The sequence below is a fragment of the Chiloscyllium punctatum genome, chromosome 37 (assembly GCF_047496795.1).
Source record: "Chiloscyllium punctatum isolate Juve2018m chromosome 37, sChiPun1.3, whole genome shotgun sequence".
In the NCBI taxonomy this organism is placed as follows: domain Eukaryota; kingdom Metazoa; phylum Chordata; class Chondrichthyes; order Orectolobiformes; family Hemiscylliidae; genus Chiloscyllium; species Chiloscyllium punctatum.
The window spans coordinates 45,864,259-45,889,596 of record NC_092775.1 but is presented as its reverse complement, the minus strand read 5'-3'; the positions used below and the strand labels follow the sequence as shown (position 1 = coordinate 45,889,596).

General features: G+C 38.2%; 1 protein-coding gene across 2 annotated transcripts in view; it reads left to right on the top strand.

Annotated features, from left to right (window-relative positions):
- The first annotated feature begins 17,685 nt into the window (after nt 1-17,685).
- The window catches only part of LOC140463075 (transcription elongation factor A protein 1-like), a 136,599-nt gene continuing 128,946 nt past the window's right edge, over nt 17,686-25,338 (top strand). For both annotated transcript variants that reach the window (XM_072556759.1, XM_072556754.1), the window contains exon 1: nt 17,686-17,822. The gene's annotated coding sequence lies outside the window, so the exon portion shown is untranslated. The remainder of the gene's footprint in view (nt 17,823-25,338) is intronic.

Here is a 25,338-nt window from a genome sequence, read left to right as displayed (position 1 = left end):
GTCTGATTAACTCCTGGAAATGCTGAGAAAATTCTTAACATTAAATTCATCCAATTTTCTTGACCTGAAACTTCACTAGCAGGTGATAGCCATAAGAAATCTTCACAAACTAACAGACAATCTTCTGTGGACAAAAGCTTGTATTGCTGCTGCATAGTAGCAGCATAAAACAGTTTTCACTTGTTGCTCAAATGGTTGTGATACCACAGGGTAGAAAAGTAACTTCTCAGGACAAAGACTGGATATCGTTCATGAGTTGCATGAGAAGTTTTTTAAATTATTCATGTAGAGGACGTGGATAATACGCCATCACTTTTTCTCACCCCTTGTTGCTCTTGAGATTGTGGTGGTAAGTTGTCTTTTTGAACTACTACAGTCCATTTGGTGTAGGTACCCTTCAAAATGCCACTGGGGAAGGAGTTCCAGAATTTTGACCCAGCGACACTAAAGAAACAGTAGTATATTTCCAAGTGAGCTGGTGAATGTGTTGCAGGTGGTAGTATTCCCATGTATTTTATCCTTCTAGATAATGGTGACTGTGGGTTTAGAAAGTGTTTTCTAAGGAGCCTTGGTGAATATCTGCAAGGAAGCTTGTAGATCATACACACAGCTATGACTAAGCACTGGTAGTGAAGGAATCTGATCAGACTATTGATTACCCTGTGGAATGGCTTTGATGTAAATCTATTTTGCATTAGGTTTTCAGAGTGAACAAATGGCTCAAGCCATATTTATGAGGTTGCCAATAAAGCCAATCTTATAGTGGTGCTCCCACTACCAGGATACTGTCAACAATGAAAAATACATTCTGCCTTTTAAACAGATGAATAATGTGGCATATGAATTTCCATGCTGATATAATGCCAAGTAAAAATGCAATATAATCCAAAGACTGGTAGATTGTATCAAACAATATATTCCTCTGCTTGTTCACAGCAAGCAATGTATTACTGTATCCTGCCAGTCCCTGCTTGCAAAACTCACAAAGTGTGCAACATTTGATGTAATTTTGCAATTGATCAACTTTCATTGGATAATTCTGAATGTGCAAAGAATTTTGGATTGACAAACAGACTCGCAATGTGGCTCCCTTGTGTTTATAAGAAATTACATATACAAGTACATTGTCCACTGTTTTTACATATACAAAGAATACATGCACACATCCAACTCAACAAAATAATTCACTGGTTCATTTTTCAGGATGCTTCCCTGACCAATCAGTCAATCTGACTATTTTAAAATTGAAATCAAGCCTGGCAATTTATTGTCACTCATCCTCAATTAGTGCATTCTCCAATGACAACACCTCTATCAATCAGACTCCACTTGACAACCAGTCAGCACTCTCCTCTCCTGTAGTGTTAATGCTAGTTTTTCCTTTAAATTGGTATTCTTGCAAATTGTTTTGAAGAGTGAAAATGAAAACCTTCAAAATATCTTTTTGTTAGCAATGCTCAAGTTCTGTACCACCAAACATCTATAAATCATTGTATAGTTGACATTAAATATTTACACTCAATTAAATGTATTAGTCACCATACTAAGGGTGGAGATAGTTGTCAAACTTGCTCTTCATCCTCTCAAACTTATCATTAACAGAAAGTAGGCCATGCTGTCATTTCAAATTATTCCATTATTGTTCTTTCCTGAGTTATCATCAAACGAACGAGTATATTTATCTTGCCAGTAGGATTTATGATAATGTTTTGAAGAATTTTTGAAAGTCTCTTTGCACCATGATGCTACACTTTAGATTAGATTAGATTAGATTACTTACAGTGTGGAAACAGGCCCTCCGGCCCAACAAGTCCGCACCGCCCCGCCGAAGCGTAACCCACCCATACCCCTACATCTACATCTACCCCTTACCTAACACTACGGGCAATTTAGCATGGCCAATTCACCTGACCTGCACATTTTTGGAGTGTGGGAGGAAACCGGAGCACCCGGAGAAAACCCACGCAGACACGGGGAGAACGTGCAAACTCCACACAGTCAGTTGCCTGAGGCGGGAAACAGTGTCAGTTAGACTGGGAAGTGAACTGACATTTCATTGTAGATCTCTCATTGATGTTCCATTGGTACATATTGTCTTGCTTTTAATCTTAGTGTTAGCAATTTTTCTGTGATTTACAAATTGCAAAGACATAATCTGAGGTTGTTGCTAAACATGCTTGTTAAACTTATTAGATCCCAATTATTCCAATTGTTTTATTTAAATCAGATCATTGTACTGGGCAGAGAGTAAAAATACTCAAGGCAAATTACAGCAGCTGTCCTTCAAGTGAGGAATCTCACTAAACAAGAACATGATTCAGAGACAGAGCTATGCAAATGAAATCCCAATTCCTCATCCTTCACTCACACCTGGCAAAATTGCTTTACTGAATTTTGTTTGAATGTACATGAACTGCCTACATATTTGCTCCATGTTTGTCTGAATTTCCATTTTGGTTACTTTCAATTTAAAGTAAACTGAATTGAAAGGCAAAAAAAAACCTCCCATAATTCACTGCTATTCATGTGTGCACTGAATTTGACATTATTACCCATCTTCTTGGTGTGACTGTGGATTTCTGAGTGGAAATGTTGTTTCTCAATGATAGGTGTGTGTTATGTAAGAAAAGGCTACAAAGAATATAGAAACCGGAACATTCAACGACAAACCTGGTGCGTCATTCATAGGTCATGGCTGCTCTCTCTTAACCCTGCAAACCCATTTCAAATCCATATTCCTGAATACCTTAACTAACAACATATTTTAATTTCAAGATTCTTAAATTTTTCAATTGGCCTCACCACAACTGCTTTTTGGAGTAAAGACTTCAAGATTTTCACTACCTTTTGAGTGACAAAATGCTTTCTGACATCAGCCCTGAATGGTTCTAATTTTAAGGTTAAGCACATAAAGAAAACAGTTTTCTTCTAATGTATCAAATCTTATAATCATCTTAAAGACCTCAATTAGCTCACTTCTTAATCTTCTTTATTCAACAGTACACAAGTCTACGCAACCTGTTTTTATAACTGAACCCTCTAAACTCTGATATAATTCTGTGCTATATTCCCTCCAAGATCAGTATATCCTTTCTGAAGTGCCAGGACTGAATGCAATGCTCTAAATGACCCTTAGCTCTGTGTGGCTGAAATATCACTTGCTCCCTTTGTATTCTAATCCTCTTGGAGTAAAGTTCAACATTCCACTAGCCTTTCAATTTTTCCTTTTAGTATTTGTCAACAAGGTTTTGGTTATTTTCTTGATTCTTAGATGCCTAACTCTCCTTATCCTTGCCATTCAGGAAACACACTGGTACTGGATGACTTTACACTGTTCACATTGACCTCTATTAGCCATAGTCTTACCCACTCACTTAATCTGCAATGTTTGCTTGCATCTTTCTGTTCCCATCTACACTATTTATTGTGCCATCTAAGTTAGTGTGTTTAGTAAACGTGTATAGTTGGTTCTCTATTGCTTCATACAAGTCATTAATGATATAGGAAAAAGCTGTTGCTCCAGTATAGTCGTTATATTCTGCCTATTTGAGTATATACCAATTATTCCTTACTTTCTGACTCTTACCTTCTAACTAATTCACCATTCAAGGCAATAGGTTTCCTTCATTTCAAGATAATCGTTTTTTTTAGTGGTTTTTGAATAGAACCTTTTTGAATGAGCTGGAAATTCAGATAAATCACATAGGGAGTCACATCTGTCTCTCATGTTAGTTACCACCTCAAAACATTCAGCTAGTTTCATTAGACATGATCCATATAGGCTTTGTCTGGGAAGTTTACCTTGTCCAAATACACAGTTCTGCTCACAGTAACAGATCCAAGTATCTTCCTAACAGTGTTATACAACAGTAACAGATCCAAGTATCTTCCCAACAATGTTATATAAGTAGGGCCACATTTCCTAGATCCTTATTTTATTCTATTGATTTATTTTTTATTTTCCCTTGAAGCTCTGGTACTTTTCTATAACCTCCTCATGAAACCTGATACACCATAACTATTTAATTTCTGACATTTTCATTATCCAATTACAATATAACATGTACATGTTATAACAGAGCCAAACCTGTTAGCTGCCCTCTTTCCCTTAATATGCTTGTAAAAATCTTTAATGATATGTCCTATAGCTCTTGTAAGATTCTTGCATTTCTGGTGGTATTTTCCCAGATGACCATGGGATATGTGATATAATCATGTAATATTTGCCACCTCTATCTGTATGTGGTTGTTTGAAGTAGTTCACTGCCATCAATCCTTTTTATGCATGTTTTCCTGTGGGCTTATGTAGTAATTTGAGGTAGAGGATACACAGTTTATAACATGTCTACAGAAGAGGCAGGTAACCAGGTTCATGGAAGATAGCAACAAATACAACTTTAATTGGCCAGGCATAACTACGAGGATTGTAGGGAACTGCAAATGCTCCCTCCAAGCGCTAGAGCTATTTCCATCCACAGACTGAGTAGATATTTTTAAACAACCTGTTAGACAAATGATACCACACCTTTGGAGTAGGCGGGTTTTGAATCCAGGCCTCCTGATTCAGAGATAGGCGCACGAATACTGTGCTACAAGAAACAATTCCACCTTCCACTCCACTGCCAGAATTGAGCATGCTGTCAGTAGAATAGGTGGAGACTATGTAATGAACAATAATCCCTTCAAAACCATTTTCTTTATACAGCACTCCCTTTTTGCAGTTCTTACCAATTCTTTGCTATTATTCATGTCACTCAGGATCTCTACTGTTCTTTGTCAATTTTTTTGTATTTCTTATAGCCACTGTTTAAGAGTGGTAAGGACAAGTCAGGGAACTATAGACCAGTGAGCTTGACGTCGGTGGTGGGCATGTTGTTGGAGGGAATCCTGAGGGACAGGATGTACATGTATTTGGAAAGGCAAGGACTGATTAGGGATAGTCAACATGGCTTTGTGCATGGGAAATCATGTCTCACAAACTTTATTGAGTTTTTTGAAGAGGATTGATGAGGGCAGGGCAGGAGACATGATCTATATGGACTTCAGTAAGGTGTTTGACAAGATTTCCATGGGAGACTGATTAGCAAGGTTAGATCTCATGGAATACAAGGAGAACTAGCCATTTGGATATAGAACTGGCTCAAAGGTAGAAGACAGAGGGTGGTGGTTTTTCAGACTGGAGGCCTGTGACCAGTGGAGTGCCGCAAGTAGTGGGTCCACTACTTTTTGTCATTTATATAAATAATTTGGAAGCTAGCATAAGAATTATGGTTAGTAAGTTTGCAGATTTGGATCGGCTCAGGCTTGGAGGGTCGAAGGGACTGTTCCTGGGCTGTAAATTTTCTTTGTTCTTATGACACCAAAATTGGAGGTGTGGTGGACAGCGAAGAAGGTTAACTCAGATTACAACAAGATCTTGATCAGATGGGCCAATGGGCTGAGAAGTGGCAGGTGGAGTTTAATTCAGATAAATGTGAGGTTCTGCATTTTGGGAAAGCAAATCTTAGCAGTAGAAGACAGAGGGTGGTGGTGGAGGGTTGTTTTTCAGACTGGAAGCCTGTGACCAGTGGAGTGCCTCAAAGATCAGACCTCTACATTTTATCATTTATATAAATGATTTGGATGCGAGCATAAGTTTGCAGATGACACCAAAATTGGAGGTGTAGTGGACAGTGAAGAAGGTTACCTCAGATTACAACAGGATGTTGACCAGATGGGCCAATGTGCTGAGATGTGGCAGATGGAGTTTAATTCAGATAAATATGAGGTGCTGCATTTTGGGAAAGCAAATCTTAGCAGGACTTACACACTTAATGGTAAGGCCCTCAGGAGTGTTGCTGAACAAAGAGACCTTAGAGCGCAGGCTCATAGCTCCTTGAAAGTGGAGTTGCAGGTAGATAGGATAGTGAAGAAGGCATTTGGTATGCTTTCCTTTATCGGTCAGAGTATTGAGTACAGAAGTTGGGAGGTCATGTTGCGGCTGTACAGGACATTGGTTAGGCCACTGTTGGAATATTGTGTGCAATTCTGGTCTCCTTCCTATTAGAAAAATGTTGTGAAACTTGAAAGGGTTCAGAAAAGATTTCCAAGGATGTTGCCAGGGTTGGAGGATTTGAGCTATAGGGAGAGGCTGAACAGGCTGGTGCTGTTTTCCCTGGAGTGTCAGAGGCTGAGGCTGACCTTATTGAGGTTTACAAAATTATGAGGAGCATGAATAGGATAAATAGACAAATTCTTTTCCCAGGGTTAGGGGAGTCCAGAACTATGGGGCATAAGTTTAGGGTGAGAGGGGAAAGATATAAAAGGGACCTAAGGGGCAGCTTTTTCACACAGAGGGTGGTACATGTATGGATTAAACTGCCAGACAAAGTGGTGGAGACTGGTACAATTGCAACATTTAAAAATCATTTGGATGGGTATATGAATAGGGAGGGTTTGGAGGGATATAGGCCGGGTGTTGGCAGGTGGGACTAGATTGGGTTGGGATATCTGGTCGGCATGGACAGGTTGGACCGAAGGGTCTGTTTCCATGTTATACATCTCTATGACTTCATGACTCTATAATTACACTTGCTTTGCAGGATATACACTGGTCTTGTGTCCTATGACATATTCTTTTGGACAACCTTTTTCATCTGTATTTTTACTTGTTTATATTTCTGAACAGTCTTTTATGCTCAATTTCTCATCCTACTCCTTCACAAAACTAACATTGAATTCTATCATGTTGTGGTCACTGTTAGCTCGGTGTTCCTTATAATTAGATTATTGATAAATTCAGTTTATTACTCTGCTCTGATCTATTACAGCCTGTTCACTTGGGAATGTTTACAACTTTTTATCTATTTCCTGAACAATGTAAAAGGACAGTCTCAAGGAAAGCTGTCTGCTGCTAAAGTGGAACATTATTTAAGTATCTGTAGTTTTGTGAATAACTGCTGTAAGTAGGCACATCCTGAAGTCAAGTGTAAGATAATTGATTTTCACTGAGACAACAAGCTTGTTTAATTATGATCTATGTTGTAAGTACTCTGATGCCAATCACTACCAGCTTGGGATTGTTTGCTGCCACCATTCCCTTTCCTTCATTAGTTCATGGTTTAAACGGTAGAGGAACGCCGCTAAACAATCTTAATGAGGAGAGGCTTTTGTCTTAAGCACAATGTCAGTACAAGTTAAATTAATAAGTTAGACATTGTCATTAAGACTATTGGGAGACCTGTGAAGACATGTCATCGACTAGAAGATTCAAAGATGCTCTGTCTTTCCTAACCCAAACCAGTAAGACCTCATCACCTTGTGTGGAGCAGTCTCCAATCATAACCCTTTTTTTAATGAACTATTAGGTTATACAATATCTCCCAAGCATTTGTCTCAAAGTTAGCCATTTATATAAATATAAAATTATATTTATCACTACCATATTCCCTCCCCCCTCCACCACTAAATCTCTGGCTTCACAACTTCAGACAGTCTGAAAGTTTCTCAATTCTTCCAGAACACATTATTTTTGAACTTGTAAGATTTTTGGCTTGAAGATTGTTGACATTGGTTCTGTTTTGAATCTGTGTGGTCTGAAAAATCTTGTTCCCTTAGTGATCCTTTTAATTCTTGGATGTCCCTCACTGAGGACATCATTTCTGCTTAAGTAGTATATTACTTTATCTGGAAAAGCTTTGATCTTCTGAGTCGCTTTCACCAAAGATCTGTTCCCTGACAAATCAGGTGGTTGTTCCATAACATCATCCAGAAAATCTTTATTTTCATGAACTTCATTCATGGAAGATGGTAATTCAGTTGAAGCAGGTATTTTCCTTTTTGCAGTATCCTGGATTTCTGACCAGGTAATATCTTCATGACTATGTCCTGAATTAGTAGATGTTGATTGTCCTACCTTAAGCATTGTATGCAGCCCCATTCTCAATCTACATGAGCAGATTTTCATTCTCAGTCTGCTGATACATCTGGGTTAGAGGATATAAACTCTACTTCAACTTGCCAATTAGGTTGAATATCATTATTTGACTGTCTTGCTGGTGAATCCAACATGTTCACATCCTCTGTTATGCTATTTGAGAACTGGTACTGATTTAACTGTGTCGCTGATATTGACACTTCTTCCTTGGGAGATGAAGATTAGAAATATTTATCTTGAATTTATGTTGTTTTTTCATCTGACATTATCTAGAATTAGCTCAATAGGCTGTGTTGGTACCACAACAATTTCACTTAATGATTGACCAATGAGCTCAAGTGGGTTGTACTGCTCATTCTTTCCTCTTCATCTGCATGTTCTCATAAACCTTGCTGGTTTCTATCACCTGAATTTTCTTCAGTAATGATAGGACCATTTTCATGTTCTGAAAATTGTGTGTAATCACAGATTTATTTTCATTATGTGATCTTCAAACACTCTTGATATCTTTTGCTCACCGTACTTCTGGCTATATACCTGGTGATCCCCAAACATCCCAAGTGTATCCTTTTCTGGATATTTTCACACAGTCTGCTGCCACACACTGGTAATTTATGGTTCTGAAACGCTATTGCATTCAAATTATGTGTTCTCAGCCAATTCACTGGAGTTTTTGTTTGACTGCTTCAATATAATATCAGTGAATGATAACACATTCTTTGTCATTCTTTTGTTCTTGTCAAATTTGCTCAGGTCAGGTGGCCACTGGGCATTTCCTCCTAGGAATATATTGCTGCCCACTGGTTGTTCTTAGTTATATGATGTATATTTTTAATACTATCATAGCTTAGCTCAAATAGATTATTTGAATTTTAAAGAAACACAACTTTTCTACCAATTGTCCCTTGACCAGTTGTTCAGTAACAGATTGTTTCTGGACAAGTTATTCGGTTTGATTTGTCTTTGATCAGGCATGGCATAATTTATGTCTCTCTCTTGGCACAGCAGGCTCAAAGGCCAAATAGCCTTCTCTAGTTCTGATTTCTTATACTGTTCTGATAGTCTCTCGACCTGTTTGTGGTTCATTATAACTAGTTGAGCTCCTTCCACTGCATCAAAAAAATTAAGGTCAAGACATCATGCATGGTCAAGAGTGCAGTTTCTTGATTATGAATTATCTAGAAGTCTCTACCCTCCTGTACCCTTTCCGTTGCTTAGTTGCTTATAACATCCCTTTAGCTGTGCGAGCTGTTCTACTGGAGCCATTCAGTTTCATCATGGTAGGCTACAATTTCTATTCCTTCACTATTGTAAGTCATTTAATAACATAGTGACACTTGCCCCAAAATCAAATTTAAAATTAATGAAATTTCCATTGACATAAAAGGTTCTGTCAAACCTGAATTGGTTGATCATCAAATTCTTCCAGGAATGCATTGGGTATCTTTTCAAATGCTGGTGGCTCAACCTCATTAGCATCATTGAATGAGTAGATATTTGATGTTTTGCTATATTGCATTTATTTTTTGCTTCTACATATCTTTTGAACTGACCTTTAGTTTTACAGATAAAGCATGATATTTTAACTCCTTATACCCTGAGACTTTATTGTTCCAAAGCAATGACAATGACTCTTGGCATCCACTGTTTGGCTTAATCTTTGTGTTGGCTTGTCGCAAATGTCTTTAGGGCTTTTCTAACTTACAAACTGAATGGAGTCTGTTGCCTTCCTCTGATAATCACATCTCAGGATTTTCCTGTGATTGTTCCTGTTGTATGCTTCCAGAACAATCTGAATATCTGAGAGTAAAGTCCTCCTTGGACTGTAATAAATCTGACAAAGACTCATCAATAATTCCTATAATTCATTAGTGTCAAGTTCCTGGGATCATCAAAAATCTGTCCTGGTCCACCATTAGATTTAAGAAAGCACAGTAATACCTCTACTGCCTCAGGAGGCTAAGAAAAATTAACAAGTCCATAAAGACTCATACAAATTTTTATAGGTGCACCATAGAATGTATCCTATGTGGATGCATAATAGGATGGTATGGCAACTGCTCTTCCCAAGACCGAAGGACACCACAGAGAATTGTGAACACATGCCAGTTTGTCACACAAATCAGCCTTCTACCCATTGACTTCAACTATTTTTCCCACTGGATCAGGAAAGCAACCAACATAATCAAAGATCCCTCACAGCAAGTTATATGCTCTTCTACCCTATTCCATTAGACCTCTTTAATGTTAATATTGATCTCTCTCTGCACCTTCTTAGCAGCTGTAATGCTGTGTCCTGCACTCTGTTCTGTTATCCCAATACACTTGTATAGTACGATCTGCCTGTAAGGCACATAAATCAACACTTTTCACTGTACCTTGGTACACATGACAGTAATAAATCAAATATAATCTTGTCCATTAATTATGATTTCAAAACTCTATATTTGATCTGTAGAGATTCTTAATGAACTTGTTAAATTAGATTTCCTACAGTATGGAAACAGGTCCTTCGGCCCAACAAGTCCACACCAACCCTCCGAAGAGTAACCCACTCAGACCCATTTCCTTCTGACTAATGCACCTAACATTATGGGCAATTTAGCATGGCCTCTATGGATTCTCTTGGGATATTTTCTGTTAAATCTTACTCTTTCAAAAGTTATATTTGTTCATTGTTTTAGTAATTATCAAAAGCTTGTAGAACTTCACAAAAAATACCTGTACATTCTTTTATCTCTTGACAAGTTATAATGATGTTAATTGGAGGTCTTATTAAATACATTAAATCCCTACAATGGCCTTGAAACCCACAGATCTTTTATCCTATATTACATGACTCCTTAGCCTTTTCTAACAGGTCTTTCATAATTTAGTTGACAAAGTGTCTGCCTGGGAGATTCCACTCTGTGGTGCCCCTGAAGGTTCTAATGCTGTAGGGGGTTAATGATGCATTCACTTGCAAAGCCACAAGCATTTGGCTCCAGCCACAGCTAGGGGCCACAGATTATCGTGTGTCAGAGCACACAGGACAGTAACCCAAGCATCCTTGATTGTCAATGTCAATGCCTCAGAGGTAACAGCAGTAGACTCTGGGACACGCTGATCATCGTTGAACTGACTGCTGGTTGGGTCCCTTCTTGACTGCCTTCAGCATTTGTTTGAGCTGTAATTCAAACTTCTTGGTAGTCTTCTGCCTGCAATGATTCCCTGCCAAGAGCTTCTGAAACACAAGGTAAATTATGTACATGTTGGCACCAAAATACTCTCAGATATCAAGACTCTGAATCTACTGGCTTTCAAAAAATACTGGTTGCCCATGGTTGAAAGCCTTTACCAAAGTTGCCAATATATTACAGCACTTAGATCGGCACTTGACCTCCCTGAGATCACCGTTGACGTCCTGAGATCATCCTCGACTTCTGTGAGATGATCCTTGACTTCCATGAGATTGCATTGTCTTCCCCAAGATCACTGTGCCCTCCTGAGACTATCCTTGAAAACTCCCCCATCCCAGATGACCTTCAATCTTCTCAAGATCACCCTGAATTCCCTTCAATCATCTTATCTTCTCTGAGATTAGCCTGACCTCCATGAAATTGCTGTGAACTTTCTTGTCCTTCCTGAGATCACACTGTGCAATTAAGATCACTCTTGATATGTCCGAGATCATCCTCAATCTTGCTGAGATTGCAACACTTTTCCTACATTTTTCCCTGTTCCTTCTAGCCAGTGGTAACCTCCATCTCAACTTTTGCACCTTCTGTCATTTTATTCCCCACAGAAAACTATAAATACAAAATGATACATTAATATAAAACATCAAACCCACAAAAGGAAAGGGCACGTAATTGTCAGCCTTTTCAACCTGCAATTCCTGGCACAGATGAATATAAACAAATACAAAACACTCCCTTCCAGTTTCTCTGTACAATAATTTACCTACTAAAATAAATCAGAACTAAGGCAAAATAAATATGTTGGCATTGAATATTTGTAATTGATTTTAAAATCATAGAATCCCCACAGTGCAGAAAGAGGCCAAGTGAAAGGAAACTGGAGTACCTAGAGGAAACCCGCACAGACACGGGGAGAAGTGCAAACTCCACACGGTCACCCGAGGCTGGAATTGAACCCGGGTTCCTGGCATTGTGAGGCAATAGGGTTAAGCTATCAAACTGCCTGATTACCCATGGAAGTTTTACTTTCTGATATGAGATCTCCATGCAAATCTGCTTTCTCAGGTCTCCGTTATGTAAACGGAAATCCATGTGATCAGTTTGTGAGAACAGTTTCAAATGACTTGGAACAATAACAATTTGCTCTGTTTGTATAAATTCTGCTGGGAACTTCCCCTTTTTTGATAGATCTCCAAGATGTTTGTTAATTTTGCAAAACATGATAATCCAGCATTTCTACAAATTTTATGGGTATTAAATTATCTCGCATGGCCAGATGTGAATTTAACTTTTGTGTAAATGATAGTGTATCAGAGATTAGAGCATAATAATAATCAAGTGTACTATCTAAATAAACAGCTTGAAGTAGGTTTATACTTCTATTCTTTGCAAACCTGGTCTGATGTTTCCATTATAAAGCTGTTCATTACTCCCCTTCGCTTTTGTATTCACTTCGGCATTGCCCTTGATGAAAAGGGTGTTGCTTGTTACTGGCCACTCAAGTGGCTTTGCTTCCTGTTGGGGAAATATGAATAAAGTTTTCAGCACTCAATGTTTTGTCACTGTGTCCTACACCTACACGCACATGACATGGGTGCGGAGGATGGGGGTGGGGGTTAGAATAAGTATAACCAGGGGATCTGGAATCTCCTCAGTTCAGGGGACTGACTCTGACCGAGCTGGCCACAGCCAGTGTACTGTGCACATGAAAATATCTTGGTGATTTGGTGACAGAAAAAAAACTCTTCACTCTGTTAAAGTTATGTACATCGCAAGTGACTTTAGATAAGGTGGAAAGGCAAAATTAAGGAGCTAAAATAAATCTCAACCTCCATTGATTGCATTGAGATTTAGTTGGCTTAATAGGGCTTGTGCCATATACGAGTTCTCTAAAGTTTGTGGGCAGCTTTATTTGAGGCTAGGGTGAGTGCTGCTCCTTCACACCTTATATCATACAAATAGTAACAAGCTGGAAATGTTTACATTTAGTTTATATAATTTGAGACAGAAGTAAGTAAACATGATTTGGTTACATTTGGACACTTTCTTGGCCATTATTGATCTAAATGGAATTACTCAAATAATAATTTGAGAAAGTTAATCTCTTTTCTAAATTGACTCAACTATTTAAGGGACCAAAAGAGACTATCTACTCTTGTTACTATGTTCCGAGACTAACGCTTCTTTTTGCTGTTTGCAGTTTAGTGTAGGGAACCCTAACATTAACATTTTGTGCAGCCAATTCACTGGAACTCTGAGTTCTCGGAAAGAGATTAAGGAAATGCAGGATATTATGTGGATGAGAACAAAAGCTGAATTACAATTTGTGGAAGATAAAAGCAGGAATCAGTGTTACATGCATGAATCATTGAACTGGAATTACATAATTCATACTAAACAATATCCCTTCTTATTAGGCAGTCCTAAAGACTGAGGATGACTTTCTTCCACTTTGAAGTTGTGGGTCCTGAGATAACTAAAACGTATAATGCTGGACCACAAATCATGCCACAAAACGTGACGTTTATTGAGTTGGATGAGTTGATGGGAGGCTCAGATGTTCACACATACTTTCCACTTCTACCTGGTCATGTCAGAGATGTTCAAAATGATTGATAACTTTGCAGATGCTGCTTTACCTGGTCGGGCAGTTTTGGACAAGAGATTCCCATGGGGTATTGCATTTTCAGGGAGGATTTGAGGATGTACATGAAGCATTTTCGCTGAACCCCTGGTTACCACTCACCGTTACAGAGCTCAGAGTGTAGAGGTTATTTTGGAAGCTTTTTTTTATTAGGAATGTGGATAATGTGGCATGCCTAACACAACTGATTGACAATAACCAATGCCCTGATGCTGGGAATGTTGGTACAAGTGAGGAGGCTGATATTGGAGTACCCACCTGCCATTTGATTTCAGGATTTCATGGAAGCATCTCTGCTGATATTTACTTAGAGACTTGAGATGTTTGCTGTTCATTTTCCATGTCTCCAAAGTATACAGGACAGTGGTTAACATTGCTTCCCTGTGGATTGTGATTGTGGTACCAGATTTGAGGTCTTTGTCATCTTTGAATGTCCAAAAACTCCTCTGGCACACTGGAGTTGGTGTTGAGTTTTATCGTTCATGCTTCCCTTTGCTGAAAGAAAATATCCCAATGCATAAGAATTGATTCATATTGTCTATGGCTCTTGATACTAAGGGGGTAGTGTTGCACAGTACAGGTAGTATGGTTGACAACCTTTGACTTTTAGATGTTTGGCCTAAAGTTCATTTCTCTTAAACCTTTGTGAATGCAATGAAAATGGTTTCAAGCTTGGCCTCTAAGTATGCACACATACAAGTGTTATTCGCATCATGCAGCTTGATGACAGAGGTTAGGGTGGTCTTGATTCTTGACTAGAGGCAATGCAAGTTGAACAGTGTCCCTCTCATCCTGTAAAAAAGCTCCACTCAAGTGGAAATCATTGTGGATGTGGAAAGAAAGCAGATATGTGACAGTTGAGGTCAAACAACAAACCTGTGACCAAAAGAACAGACAATAAGTGGAAACAGCACAAGAATTCCTGAAGTGTTCTATTGGCTATGACATGCATGGAATCTTCAGAACCATCAAGTACATCTCTGGCCCAATAACCCAAGGACCTACCTCAATGAGAGCCAATTACAGAGTTACACTCATCAAGGACTGAGAAACATTGAGTGCTCACAGGAAGGAGACATCAAGAATCTCCTCAGTACTCAACATAAATGTCCTTGACCACACTCCACAGCATCCCACATGCTGTAACCTCAGTTGATCCCCTACTGTATGTAATACTGAAAAGGCTGTCTGACAGCCCAGAGCTAAAAGACCATCTATGCAGATGGAATCCAATGGAGAATACAGTGGAGAAACACTCTTGGCGTGAATGCATGACCTCAACTCCTTCATCTGGAGGCAGGAAGAGCTGGCCAGTGAAGCACAGACATCATCCTCACCACAACACTTAATAGCACTGCTGCCTCACAGCGCCAGAGATCCGGGTTCAATTCCCACCTCAGGCGACTAACTGTGTGGAGTTTGCACGTCCTCCCCGTGTCTGCGTGAGTTTCCTCCGGGTGCTCCGGTTTCCTCCCACAGTCCAAAGATGTGCAGGTCAGGTGAATTGGCCATGCTAAATTGCCCGTAGTGTTAGGTAAGGGATAAATGTAGGGGTATGGGTGGGTTGCGCTTCGGCGGGGCGGTGTGGACTTGTTGGGCCGAAGGGCCTGTTTCCACACTGTAAGTAATCTAATCTAATCTAATATGTTTAAGGCAAAGCTAAAAAGAATGACAAGTTCTGATTTTCAGCAATAGAATGCAAGTCTTCTAAAACATGAACCCAGTATTAAATATCAACCAGTGGATCAGTCCCACTGAGAACAAATTTGAAGTATCTTCTTGACCTCTTGTATGTCCAAAGCCCCTCAGAAAATAATCTATTGTACCTGTTTCAAATGGTGACTCTGAATGTGGATGAGCAATCTACATAAATGTCTCAACCAAACACATCTTCATCCTGTATCTGATGGGGACAGAATGTAACACTCAAGGTACAAACTGTATTAAATGCATTTGCAATTCTGGTTGCTTGAATTGTTGAATAAAGATGCAATTAATTTTATGAATTATTTCTTGACAAAAACACTTTTGTGATCAATAATTCTAACGGAATGCTCAATTTTTATTAAACTCATGCAATAATTAACTGCATAGTTTTTATTGTGATTCTGTGCAGAGTAAAGTATGCTAGGACTGAATTAACACATTGAAAAGATAGCTTTTTAAAAATGTGTTTATGGTATGTGGCAAGTCTAGTATTTATTGACCATTCCTGATCACTTTTGAGAAGGTGGTGGTGAACCACATTCATAAACTCTGCAGGTATTCCTGCAGTCTTGTTAGGGAGGAAGGGAGGGAAAATGAGAGGGAGGAAGAATAGTAGGGAATTCCAGGGCTTTGAGCTACTGGAGATGACGGAACTATACGGTGGTTCCAAAGATTTTCTCAATTCATTCAGTAGTCTGTGAATGATAAACATCTAGCCGAAACAATGAGCACCAAATAGGAGCTTCGATTTTACACTCATTCATTTCTGTAGAAGCCAGTAATGTTGCAGCTTGGGGCATGATTCAGGTCATATCCTTTGTAAGTTTATCCCTGATTTGATGGTAAATGGATAACTCAAATTGCATCCAACATCCAGTGTCAATTAAAATATCTTATACAATTGGCTTTTAAATCATCTATGTAATACATAGGACTTAACTATTTGTACATGAGGTCAGATTATTTATTCAAAAATATAACTTGAAAGTATATAGATTCCTTGACACTCATGAAATAACTTGTCAAATGCTAAACTCTGACGCACTATCTTAAGATTGTTTCCTGAATTGTCTGCTACCAAAACACCACTACATTGCCAAATGCCAAACGAGTATCTCTAAAGAGGAGCAGTTCTTAATTCTAAAACACCAAAATGTCTTGCAGTAGCTAATTTTAAAAGCCTCATTCACTCTGCCAGCATGACACAAAAGTTTGTCATCTTGCCTGAAGTTTTCAATCTATCCCTTGCAGCTCTCACGCAGCACACACAGCACTGGAAATTATGCAATCAATTATCTTGACACATTAAGTAAATAAAACAAAATAACAAATGTATGTGTTTCCACCATAAGAAAAATATTTGGCGTGTACTCCAGACATGTATGAAATTTTAAAAATGGAGGGGAGTGCCTCCAAGTAAAACGATTGAAAACCCTTGGTTTACTCTGATTATTTGTAACTATTTAATGTACTGCTATGATTGTGCTAAAGGTAGATTGCTGAATCCAGATATGAGTCATAGTTCATTGCATTGGCATGTTTACTTAATTAAAGTAACTTGAAAGACAGCAGAGAGATGATGATCAAATCAAGGAGTGGCAGTATCAGCACATATTATCAAACTAGGTGATCTAATTAAAGTAATTATAAATGTGTTGGACTCAGCCAAGAATTGAACTAAAACCCCATTATGACTTGGAAACACAAAAGGGAATAAAGCAATTTCAATGTTAATATATGTAATTTGAGTTTTTAAACCAGAGTTTAACAAACATGTTAAATTTTAGGATTCAATTAAAACAGGATTCTTAAATTTATCATATTTCCTGAGTGCTTACTGAATTGAGATAGTCTTTCTTGTCATAAATATATATGATTTTATTCCAATATGTATTGCAGCTAGCTAAAGAGTAGGCAATTGCAGCTTTAGCTGAAAGACCTGATAAAGAAAACAAGAATAATTCTGAGGTTGCATTTGTATTTTGCTAATTAGATTTCTTACAGAATAATCGCACTAAACAGTTGTGTACCATAGCTATTTTGATTATAATGAATTATTTTTGTAATGTTTACTTTAAGCTGATGGAAGAACAAAGATTTCTTCTTAATCCTTTGCCAATTTTTATCAAAAGAGGTCGCATGGGAGCTTATCAGATTATTCTGACAAGCCTAGCTAAGACGGACGCTATCGGTACTGACCAGATTGAAATCTGGCAATGACTGTGGGATAAAAATAAACAAACAGTCTTCATAAGGTGATCAGGATTTATGGATGCAGGACTCCATGTTTCAGATAAGCAAATATATCTGGGTCTCAGTTGTCATAATACTCCCATGTTCCTAAAAAAATAACAAAACTGCAGACGCCTTGAAGGAGGTGAGAATTTTGTTTTAATTTACCTTTTTGCCATCAGTTTCCTGTTAAAAGACTTGACTTGGCATTGAAAGCAGACTGATGATCTCAGTATTTCTACATCGATAAGACCTGCTGTAGGAAGTTGTGAGGAGGCAGGAAGGAAATGCTATTGGTCTTTGATTGAGAGGTTTGGAGCATTTCACGGCTTTAGGAGTAAAGACTGAAAGTCTCCTATAAAACTGAGTAACGTATTTGTTATGTATAGTATTTTGACCATTTTTGCTCAAAAATGATTCGGTCGGTTTACGAGATAACATTTAGGGTTGTGTTTTATAACAAAATGTGTTCACAAGTTTTAACAAAATATATCAAGACAGAAGATTGTTAAAATTCTGATAGACTAGGTTTTAAGGTTGCTTCACAAATGCTGTAAATAATAAAAACATTGTTAACCTGCCCCATTACTTCTGAACCACCTCTCATTCGATGTGTGTGATCAGTGCTAGATTGTGTGGCTTAGGATCTTAGGTTGTGAACACTAAGGTTAAAGAAAAAGTAGAAATCCAAGTATTTAATCATGTTTTTAAACAGAAAGCTACAAGGGTCAGTTTTTCTAAACTCAAGAAACTGGAGTGTTATTTGATTAAAAGTCCAGTCCATAACTCTCCAAGATATCTGTAATTTTCTAATGCATTCTGAATTATAAATGTGTCATCATTGATGGCTATGTCTTCAAGCTCTGGAATTCCCTCCCCTCTGCTTTAGTGTACTTTCCTCTTTTACATTATTCATAAAATCTACTTCTAAAACCAAGCTATTCATCAGCTAATGCAATGATCAGTGGACTATAGTTTATGGTCCTCCAGTTGAAGCACTTTGGGACAACTCATTTGGTTAAGGGTACTGCTATAAATGTATGTTGTTAGAATTCAAAACAGGTTTAATTTGAATGTTGTTTCTGTGAAACCCAAATCATTTAATGGCATTAGTTTTACTTACATGTAGCTATAGTGGGCAATCTACTGCAACTTGATGTTTCAGGAGGACAAAAAAAAATCAGCCAGCCCCCATGCTCATTCATTTAACCTTATTATTCCAGTGTTGTTCAATACATTAACCACTAACCACATGTGGCCAGGTGGAAATCTAAATGTGCTAATTGCTTCTCTAATTGGTAAATGTGCAGATGAGGAATAGGCAATCATTGAGTACATGATTTCACACAGATTAGACATATGCACTTTAACCTTTTTTTCTACTTGTTAAAACTACCAAGAAAAAGTGTTCTTTGATTATTCTGAGTGTTTTATTGTCTTCCTTGTTGAAGGTGGTATTTATTTGGTAACTGTAAACTTCCTGTATTTGCAAGTGTATGCAAGACATTTTTACTAAAATTAGTGCTTGTGGTTAAGATCGCTTTGTAGTTGGTGGTTGTTATTGGACAACAATATGTTTGTTGGTATCAAACCCGAAAACCTTCTAGTATAATTCTATTTTACTGGAGTGATTTAGGAGGAATAATAATGGTGAAAAATTTAAACTTTTTAAAAAAGGTTGATGAGTATTTTGTTCAACAAAATAGGGTAGGGTTGGCTTCTTGTTGGATTTGAGGAGCACTGAAGCAGGCCCTAGACACAGGTAGATATAACATGTGATGTGGTGGGGAAACTAAAAAAAAATCACCATGTCATACAGAACAAGCCTAAATTCATCACAATTCTGTATTGAGTTGGAACAATGAACAAAGTCTTGGATTTTTAAATCACTAATGGGCCAAATGGCTCTCCTCTGGGCTTTAATTTTTTTTTCCCTGTGTTCTTACCCCGGAAGACTTCATTATTATATCACTTTAGCTTTGTCCTCCACAGGACCTTTTTATAGTCATCATGAGAAGTTAATAAGTACTTCAAATTAGCTTTCTATCATCTGGTGATGAGTTTATAGATGTTTGACCAATCAGATCTTGGTCCTTGACAGCTCTAAATGAGCATAAAATAGTCACAGGTTAAGATTGCGCCCAATGTTTCAGCAAATGATAGAAGGAAACAGAAAACTTGAATTAAAATACAGATTACCAAGTAATTACAGTACATCTGCATCGTCTGTTCCTGTATCAGTCCATTAAATCTACCCCAACTGATAGAAGATTACCTTTTCAGAATCAATTTACAAGGTTTTGTTTCAGGCTTCATCAACTCTTGCATCATCAAATATTCACATCAGACTTTAACAAATGTGCAAATCGCTCCTTCCTACTTACTTCAGAAATCACAAGCGTGCTCATGTTATACAATATAAGTTACATTCACAATACAACAATGAAATGAGAGGATAAATAAAACAATGAATCCGCTACATTTTGGACGCTGGCTTGTATGAATTGTCTTCCTCAACTTCATTGATAATGCAATCATTCTTAAGGGTCTGTCACACCCATGACTTGGATCAAGATGGCAGGTAACTTAGTGAGGACTGGTGAAGGAACCTATGAGCAATTATAGCTGACTGAAATTGGTGAAGCTTAAATTAATCATACAGCTTTAATATCCTAGGATAATTAATGGTTCATCACCCCTTAAGTATTGTCAATGCAGTTTAATTTAATATTTCCATCACTAAACAGAACTATAAATTGAACATCCAAAATATTTTTTAGGTCTGTATTTTTTTTAAATCAACCTGTTCAGATATGTTATAGACACATCTCTACAGCAGATGGAAATTGACCTGGACCTAAAGAAGCTACAAATACACTACATCATTCTTATTAATTCATTCTAGCTAAATTAGAAATTATTGTGATAGGTGGTCAAAAGGTTGTTAAGTGAGTGTGCTAAAAGAGGGAGAGTTAATGAGAAATTTAGAAATGGAATTCCAGATTTAAAGGCTCAAAACTGAAGGAATGGCTATCCAGAGTGGAGTGATTAAAATTGGAGAGATTCAAGTGGAGGATGTACATTCACTCTGTACAATACAGAGCAGCAGACTGAAATTTTTAACTCTCAAAAATGGCTGTATTATGATCACATCATTTGTTAAAATTTTAAAAACCTAAAACCTCACCCGGACATGTCTCTGAACCTCAATTCCTAAATTCAACTGAAATCGAAGAAGGGGAGGGTAGCAACCTCCTCCTATGAGGTCATTCAAATATCTTAATCAAACTGGCACCCTCTCACGGCGGCACGGTGGCACAGTGGTTAGCACTGCTGCCTCACAGCACCAGAGATCCGGGTTCAATTCCCGCCTCAGGTGACTAACTGTGTGGAGTTTGCACATTCTCCCCGTGTCTGCGTGGGTTTCCTCCGGGTGCTCCGGTTTCCTCCCACAGTCCAAAGATGTGCAGGTCAGATGAATTGGCCATGCTAAATTGCCCGTAGTGTTAGGTAAGGGGTAAATGTAGGGGTATGGGTGGGTTGCGCTTCGGCGGGGCGGTGTGGACTTGTTGGGCCGAAGGGCCTGTTTCCACACTGTAAGTAATCTAATCTAATCATTTAAGCTTCTTTGTAAATTTTGCAATGGGCATCAGTTTCCCAGGATTGAGGAAACTAGGGAGGAGAGACCAGGTTTAAGGAATAGATAAGTATCTTCATTGCTTGTGGATCAACAGGAGAGCAGCAGCAGTACTTCATCTCAGCATACTAAGTGATTCCCCAGTCAGACACTCTGACTTTACAAAGACTCCAGAGATCAGGATTGGAAACTGACTTATTCCACAAAGATTTGCCTTTGCCATCTGACCACACCACAATTAATTTTGGACTCTTATTGCAGATTGGGCACCTTTACCCACCAGGTTATAGATCAGATCTACTTGCTTCTGAGGCCTGTTTTGATATCTTCCCCCAACCCATCCCATCCCATCGAGAAATCTGTCAATCAGACTGACTTCTGAACTTACAAAGAATTACCATTTATAACAAATAATTGCAAATAAACAACTTTAAATGTCTACATGTAATGCTATCAATTGAAATTCAACCTTTTTATAAAACTCCCTCACATGCATACATAAAGACAGACACAAAGAAAACAGTGGTTGTTTTGGTGGAAGGGAAAACTGGGAAGGCAGTTAAATGACCATTGTGCACAGGGTTTACTGAGATTATCCTTTGCTTGTCAGTACTTGCTGTACACTGATCTCTCTCTTCTCTGGATGGTTTTCACTTGCTTGTAGGAGGTACAGAGGGACTGGATAACAAATTATGGAGTCACTGACATATTCGTTGAAAACTACAGCTTACAGCAACTGACAAGAGAAAGTTAAATGACTTTCTTCTTGGCTTTAGGTGTTTTTATTGCAGAAACAAGAATACCAACTTCTTTGCCTAGGTTCAGGAGGCTCCTGGCTATATTGTTCAAACTTACATACTATTCAGCTATGTGGAAACGAATCACTTTGTGGTTGACAGGCAGAAGACCTTTGACATTGACAATTCCATTCCACCACTCCACAGACAAAACAAAAACTCTTCAGTCCAGGCAGCATCCTGGTAAATCTCCTCTGCACTTTGTCCCGTGCAATTGTATCCCTCCGATGACACTGATTCCAGAACTGCAGATAATATTCCTGCTGTGGCTGAACCAACATTTCAAATGGTTCCAGCATAACATCCCCACTCTCAAACACTATCCCTTGGTCAATAAAGGCCAGTATCCCATAAGTCTACTGAATCACTTTATCTACTGTCCCATGACCTTAAGAGACTAATGGACATGCAAACCAAGATCCCTCCAGTCCTTGCTGCTTCACAGGGTCCTACTGACAATATCTGTAGAGAGAGGATGAAAGTTAAATGTTTGAGTCTTAAATGTTTGTATTCTGATTTTTATAGATGCTGCCCGACCTGCTGAGTTTCTCCAGTGTTTTCCATTAAGTAGAGTTAGATTAAGAAGTGACATAGAAAATAGAGAAGTTGTAGTTGGAGGACTGCAACAAATCCCTATCGAAAAAATTGATTTAAGCTTTGGGAGAAAACTTTTGACTTCACCAGAAGTGGTGGATTACCCAATAGAAATAAAAGGAACTGAGATGCTAGAGGAGGAATACCCTTGTTGTTTTCCTGACTGGGCCTGAGATCTAGTCACAGTACAATGAATAAGACAGAAAGAGGAGAAGCTTATGAAGAAGGGAGATGGCTTTGAAATTCAGTTATTTGACAGAATTTTCAAACACTTAAGTTAAATATGTCACCTTTATTCTTTTTTTATCTATCGCCTTTAACAGAAATGCAACAGGCAACTCCTGAAATGAAAGAACTAGATCACACAGTCAAATCAAAAACTCAATCAGAATCAATATGTGGGTTTTATTATTTAAAAGCCAAACTGCTAATGAGGAAACAGAGACCATCTAAATAACAATCAGGAATGAGCAGTAGACTATCAGGTTGTGGTAGTCGCCTCTGAGTATCGTAAACAAATTTTACAAGTTCCTCATGAAATTCCAGTGGTAAGTCACTTAAGTACATTTTTATTGATCAAGATTATATAAAAATATGGTGAAATGTTGCCAGATATGCTATACAAATCAGTCATGTGGAAACTCTGCTAATTAAACCTATGCCTTTAATTCTGCTATTAACTTTTAAAGAACCTTTTTAGCAATGTCTTAACAGATTGTGTCGATCTCCTGCCTAAAACCAAGGATAGCAACACGTACCTTTTAACAATTATGCATATTTTTCATAGGTTTTCTGAGGCAGTGCCTTTGGAGAAAATGGAAATGTCAGTACAAATTTCTACAAACTTTGGCATTTCCAAAGAACTATATTTAGATCAAGTTTCAAATTTTGTGTTACAAGCATTCAAAGAAATAACGAATAAAGCAATTTACATCTTCAGCTCATCATTCATGATCTCAAGGAACATTGGGAATATGACATCAAAACTAAAAGACCACATCTATAGACATTGACTTAGCCAAGAGTATGATTGCCACATTATTGGATGAAGCAGTTACTAGGACACCCAACGACACCAGCAGTATCAACAAGAACTCTGTGTTATAATTACTGGACCTATGCCTCACTACTCACTTTACATTCAATGGACAAGTGTACAGACAAATCGACGGTACACCAGTAGGGTCACCAATATCTGGAATGATAGCAGAAGCAGTAATGCAACACTTAAAATGGATAGCTCTCCCCATTACCCAACCGAAACTCTGGATTTGGTATGTAGATGATGCCTTTGTCATCACTAAACATACACAATGAGAAAAAAACCACCACCACATCAATAACATCCTCACTGGAATAAAGTTCACTGAAGAAGAGGAAAACAACAGCAGACAACCCTTCCTGGATGTATTAGTGGAATGCATACCTACAGGTGAACTCCAGACCAGTGTGTACAGGAAGAACATCCATACAGACTAGATACTGAATTATAATAGCAATGACCCCAGCACCCATAAACAAAGCTTCATTAGAACAGGATTTAAATGAGCAAAGACACAATGCAGCAACTCAAAACTCCAGAAGGTAGAACAGGAAAGCCTATTCAAGGGGATTTAAGCAAAACAGGTACCCCAAGAGCACTATCCTACAATACTTACTCAACAAACCTAAAGACGAAAAAACTACACAACCAAACATGATAGTGATCATATTGTACATCAAAGAAATATCAGAAATGACTACCTGACTTCTCAGACCCCGAGGAATCTTAATGGCCCACAAATCAATAAACACCTTTCAGCAGCTCCTCACAAAGGTTAAAGACCCGACACCCACATCCAACAGGACAAATGTTATTTACAAGATACCCTGCAAGGACTGTGAAAAACACTACATAAGACAAACAGGATGAAAACTGACCATACGTGTGCATGAACATCATCTCGCCACTGCCAGACCTGATCAGTACTCTCTCATTTCCAACCACACAACAACAAAGGGCATGAATTCAACTGGGAAAATGTTAGCACAAGCTAAATATAGACACACGAGAGAATTCCTTGAAGCCTGGCATTCCACCCAGAACTCAATCAATAAACATGTTGAACAGGATTGCACATACAAACCACGCAGATATGGAATCTTAAGTACCAAAAAACAGAGACACATAAATGCCAGGCTGGACAGACCATCAACACTGTATCGAAGATGCACTGATGATGTCACCTAGTGAGGCGACGAAACATCTGCTGAAGACCACAACAACTCGGTGAACGAATCTATGACCTTAAAAAGACAACAATTCAAGCTTGTTGTCAAAAATGTCCTGATGATTGAGATAGAGGAATTGCCTTGATAGTGTTTGCTGTTAGGGATGCTGCTAATGAGCCTACACAATCAGTTCTTTTAACTAATAAACCAATTTGAGGTGAGAGGACTTCTTTAATTAAAGAAAAACTTTATGGTCAAGTTTCAGAGAAAAACTCAGCAAATAATGAAAATTAGAACAGATAAAAAGGCCATGGAATTTTGTTGCTGGAAGCAAAGTAATAGTATTGTTAAAATAGTACTATTAAAGTAAGTATTGCTCTATTCCATTAAATCAAAAGTAAACTATGCAGTGACAGGAGGAA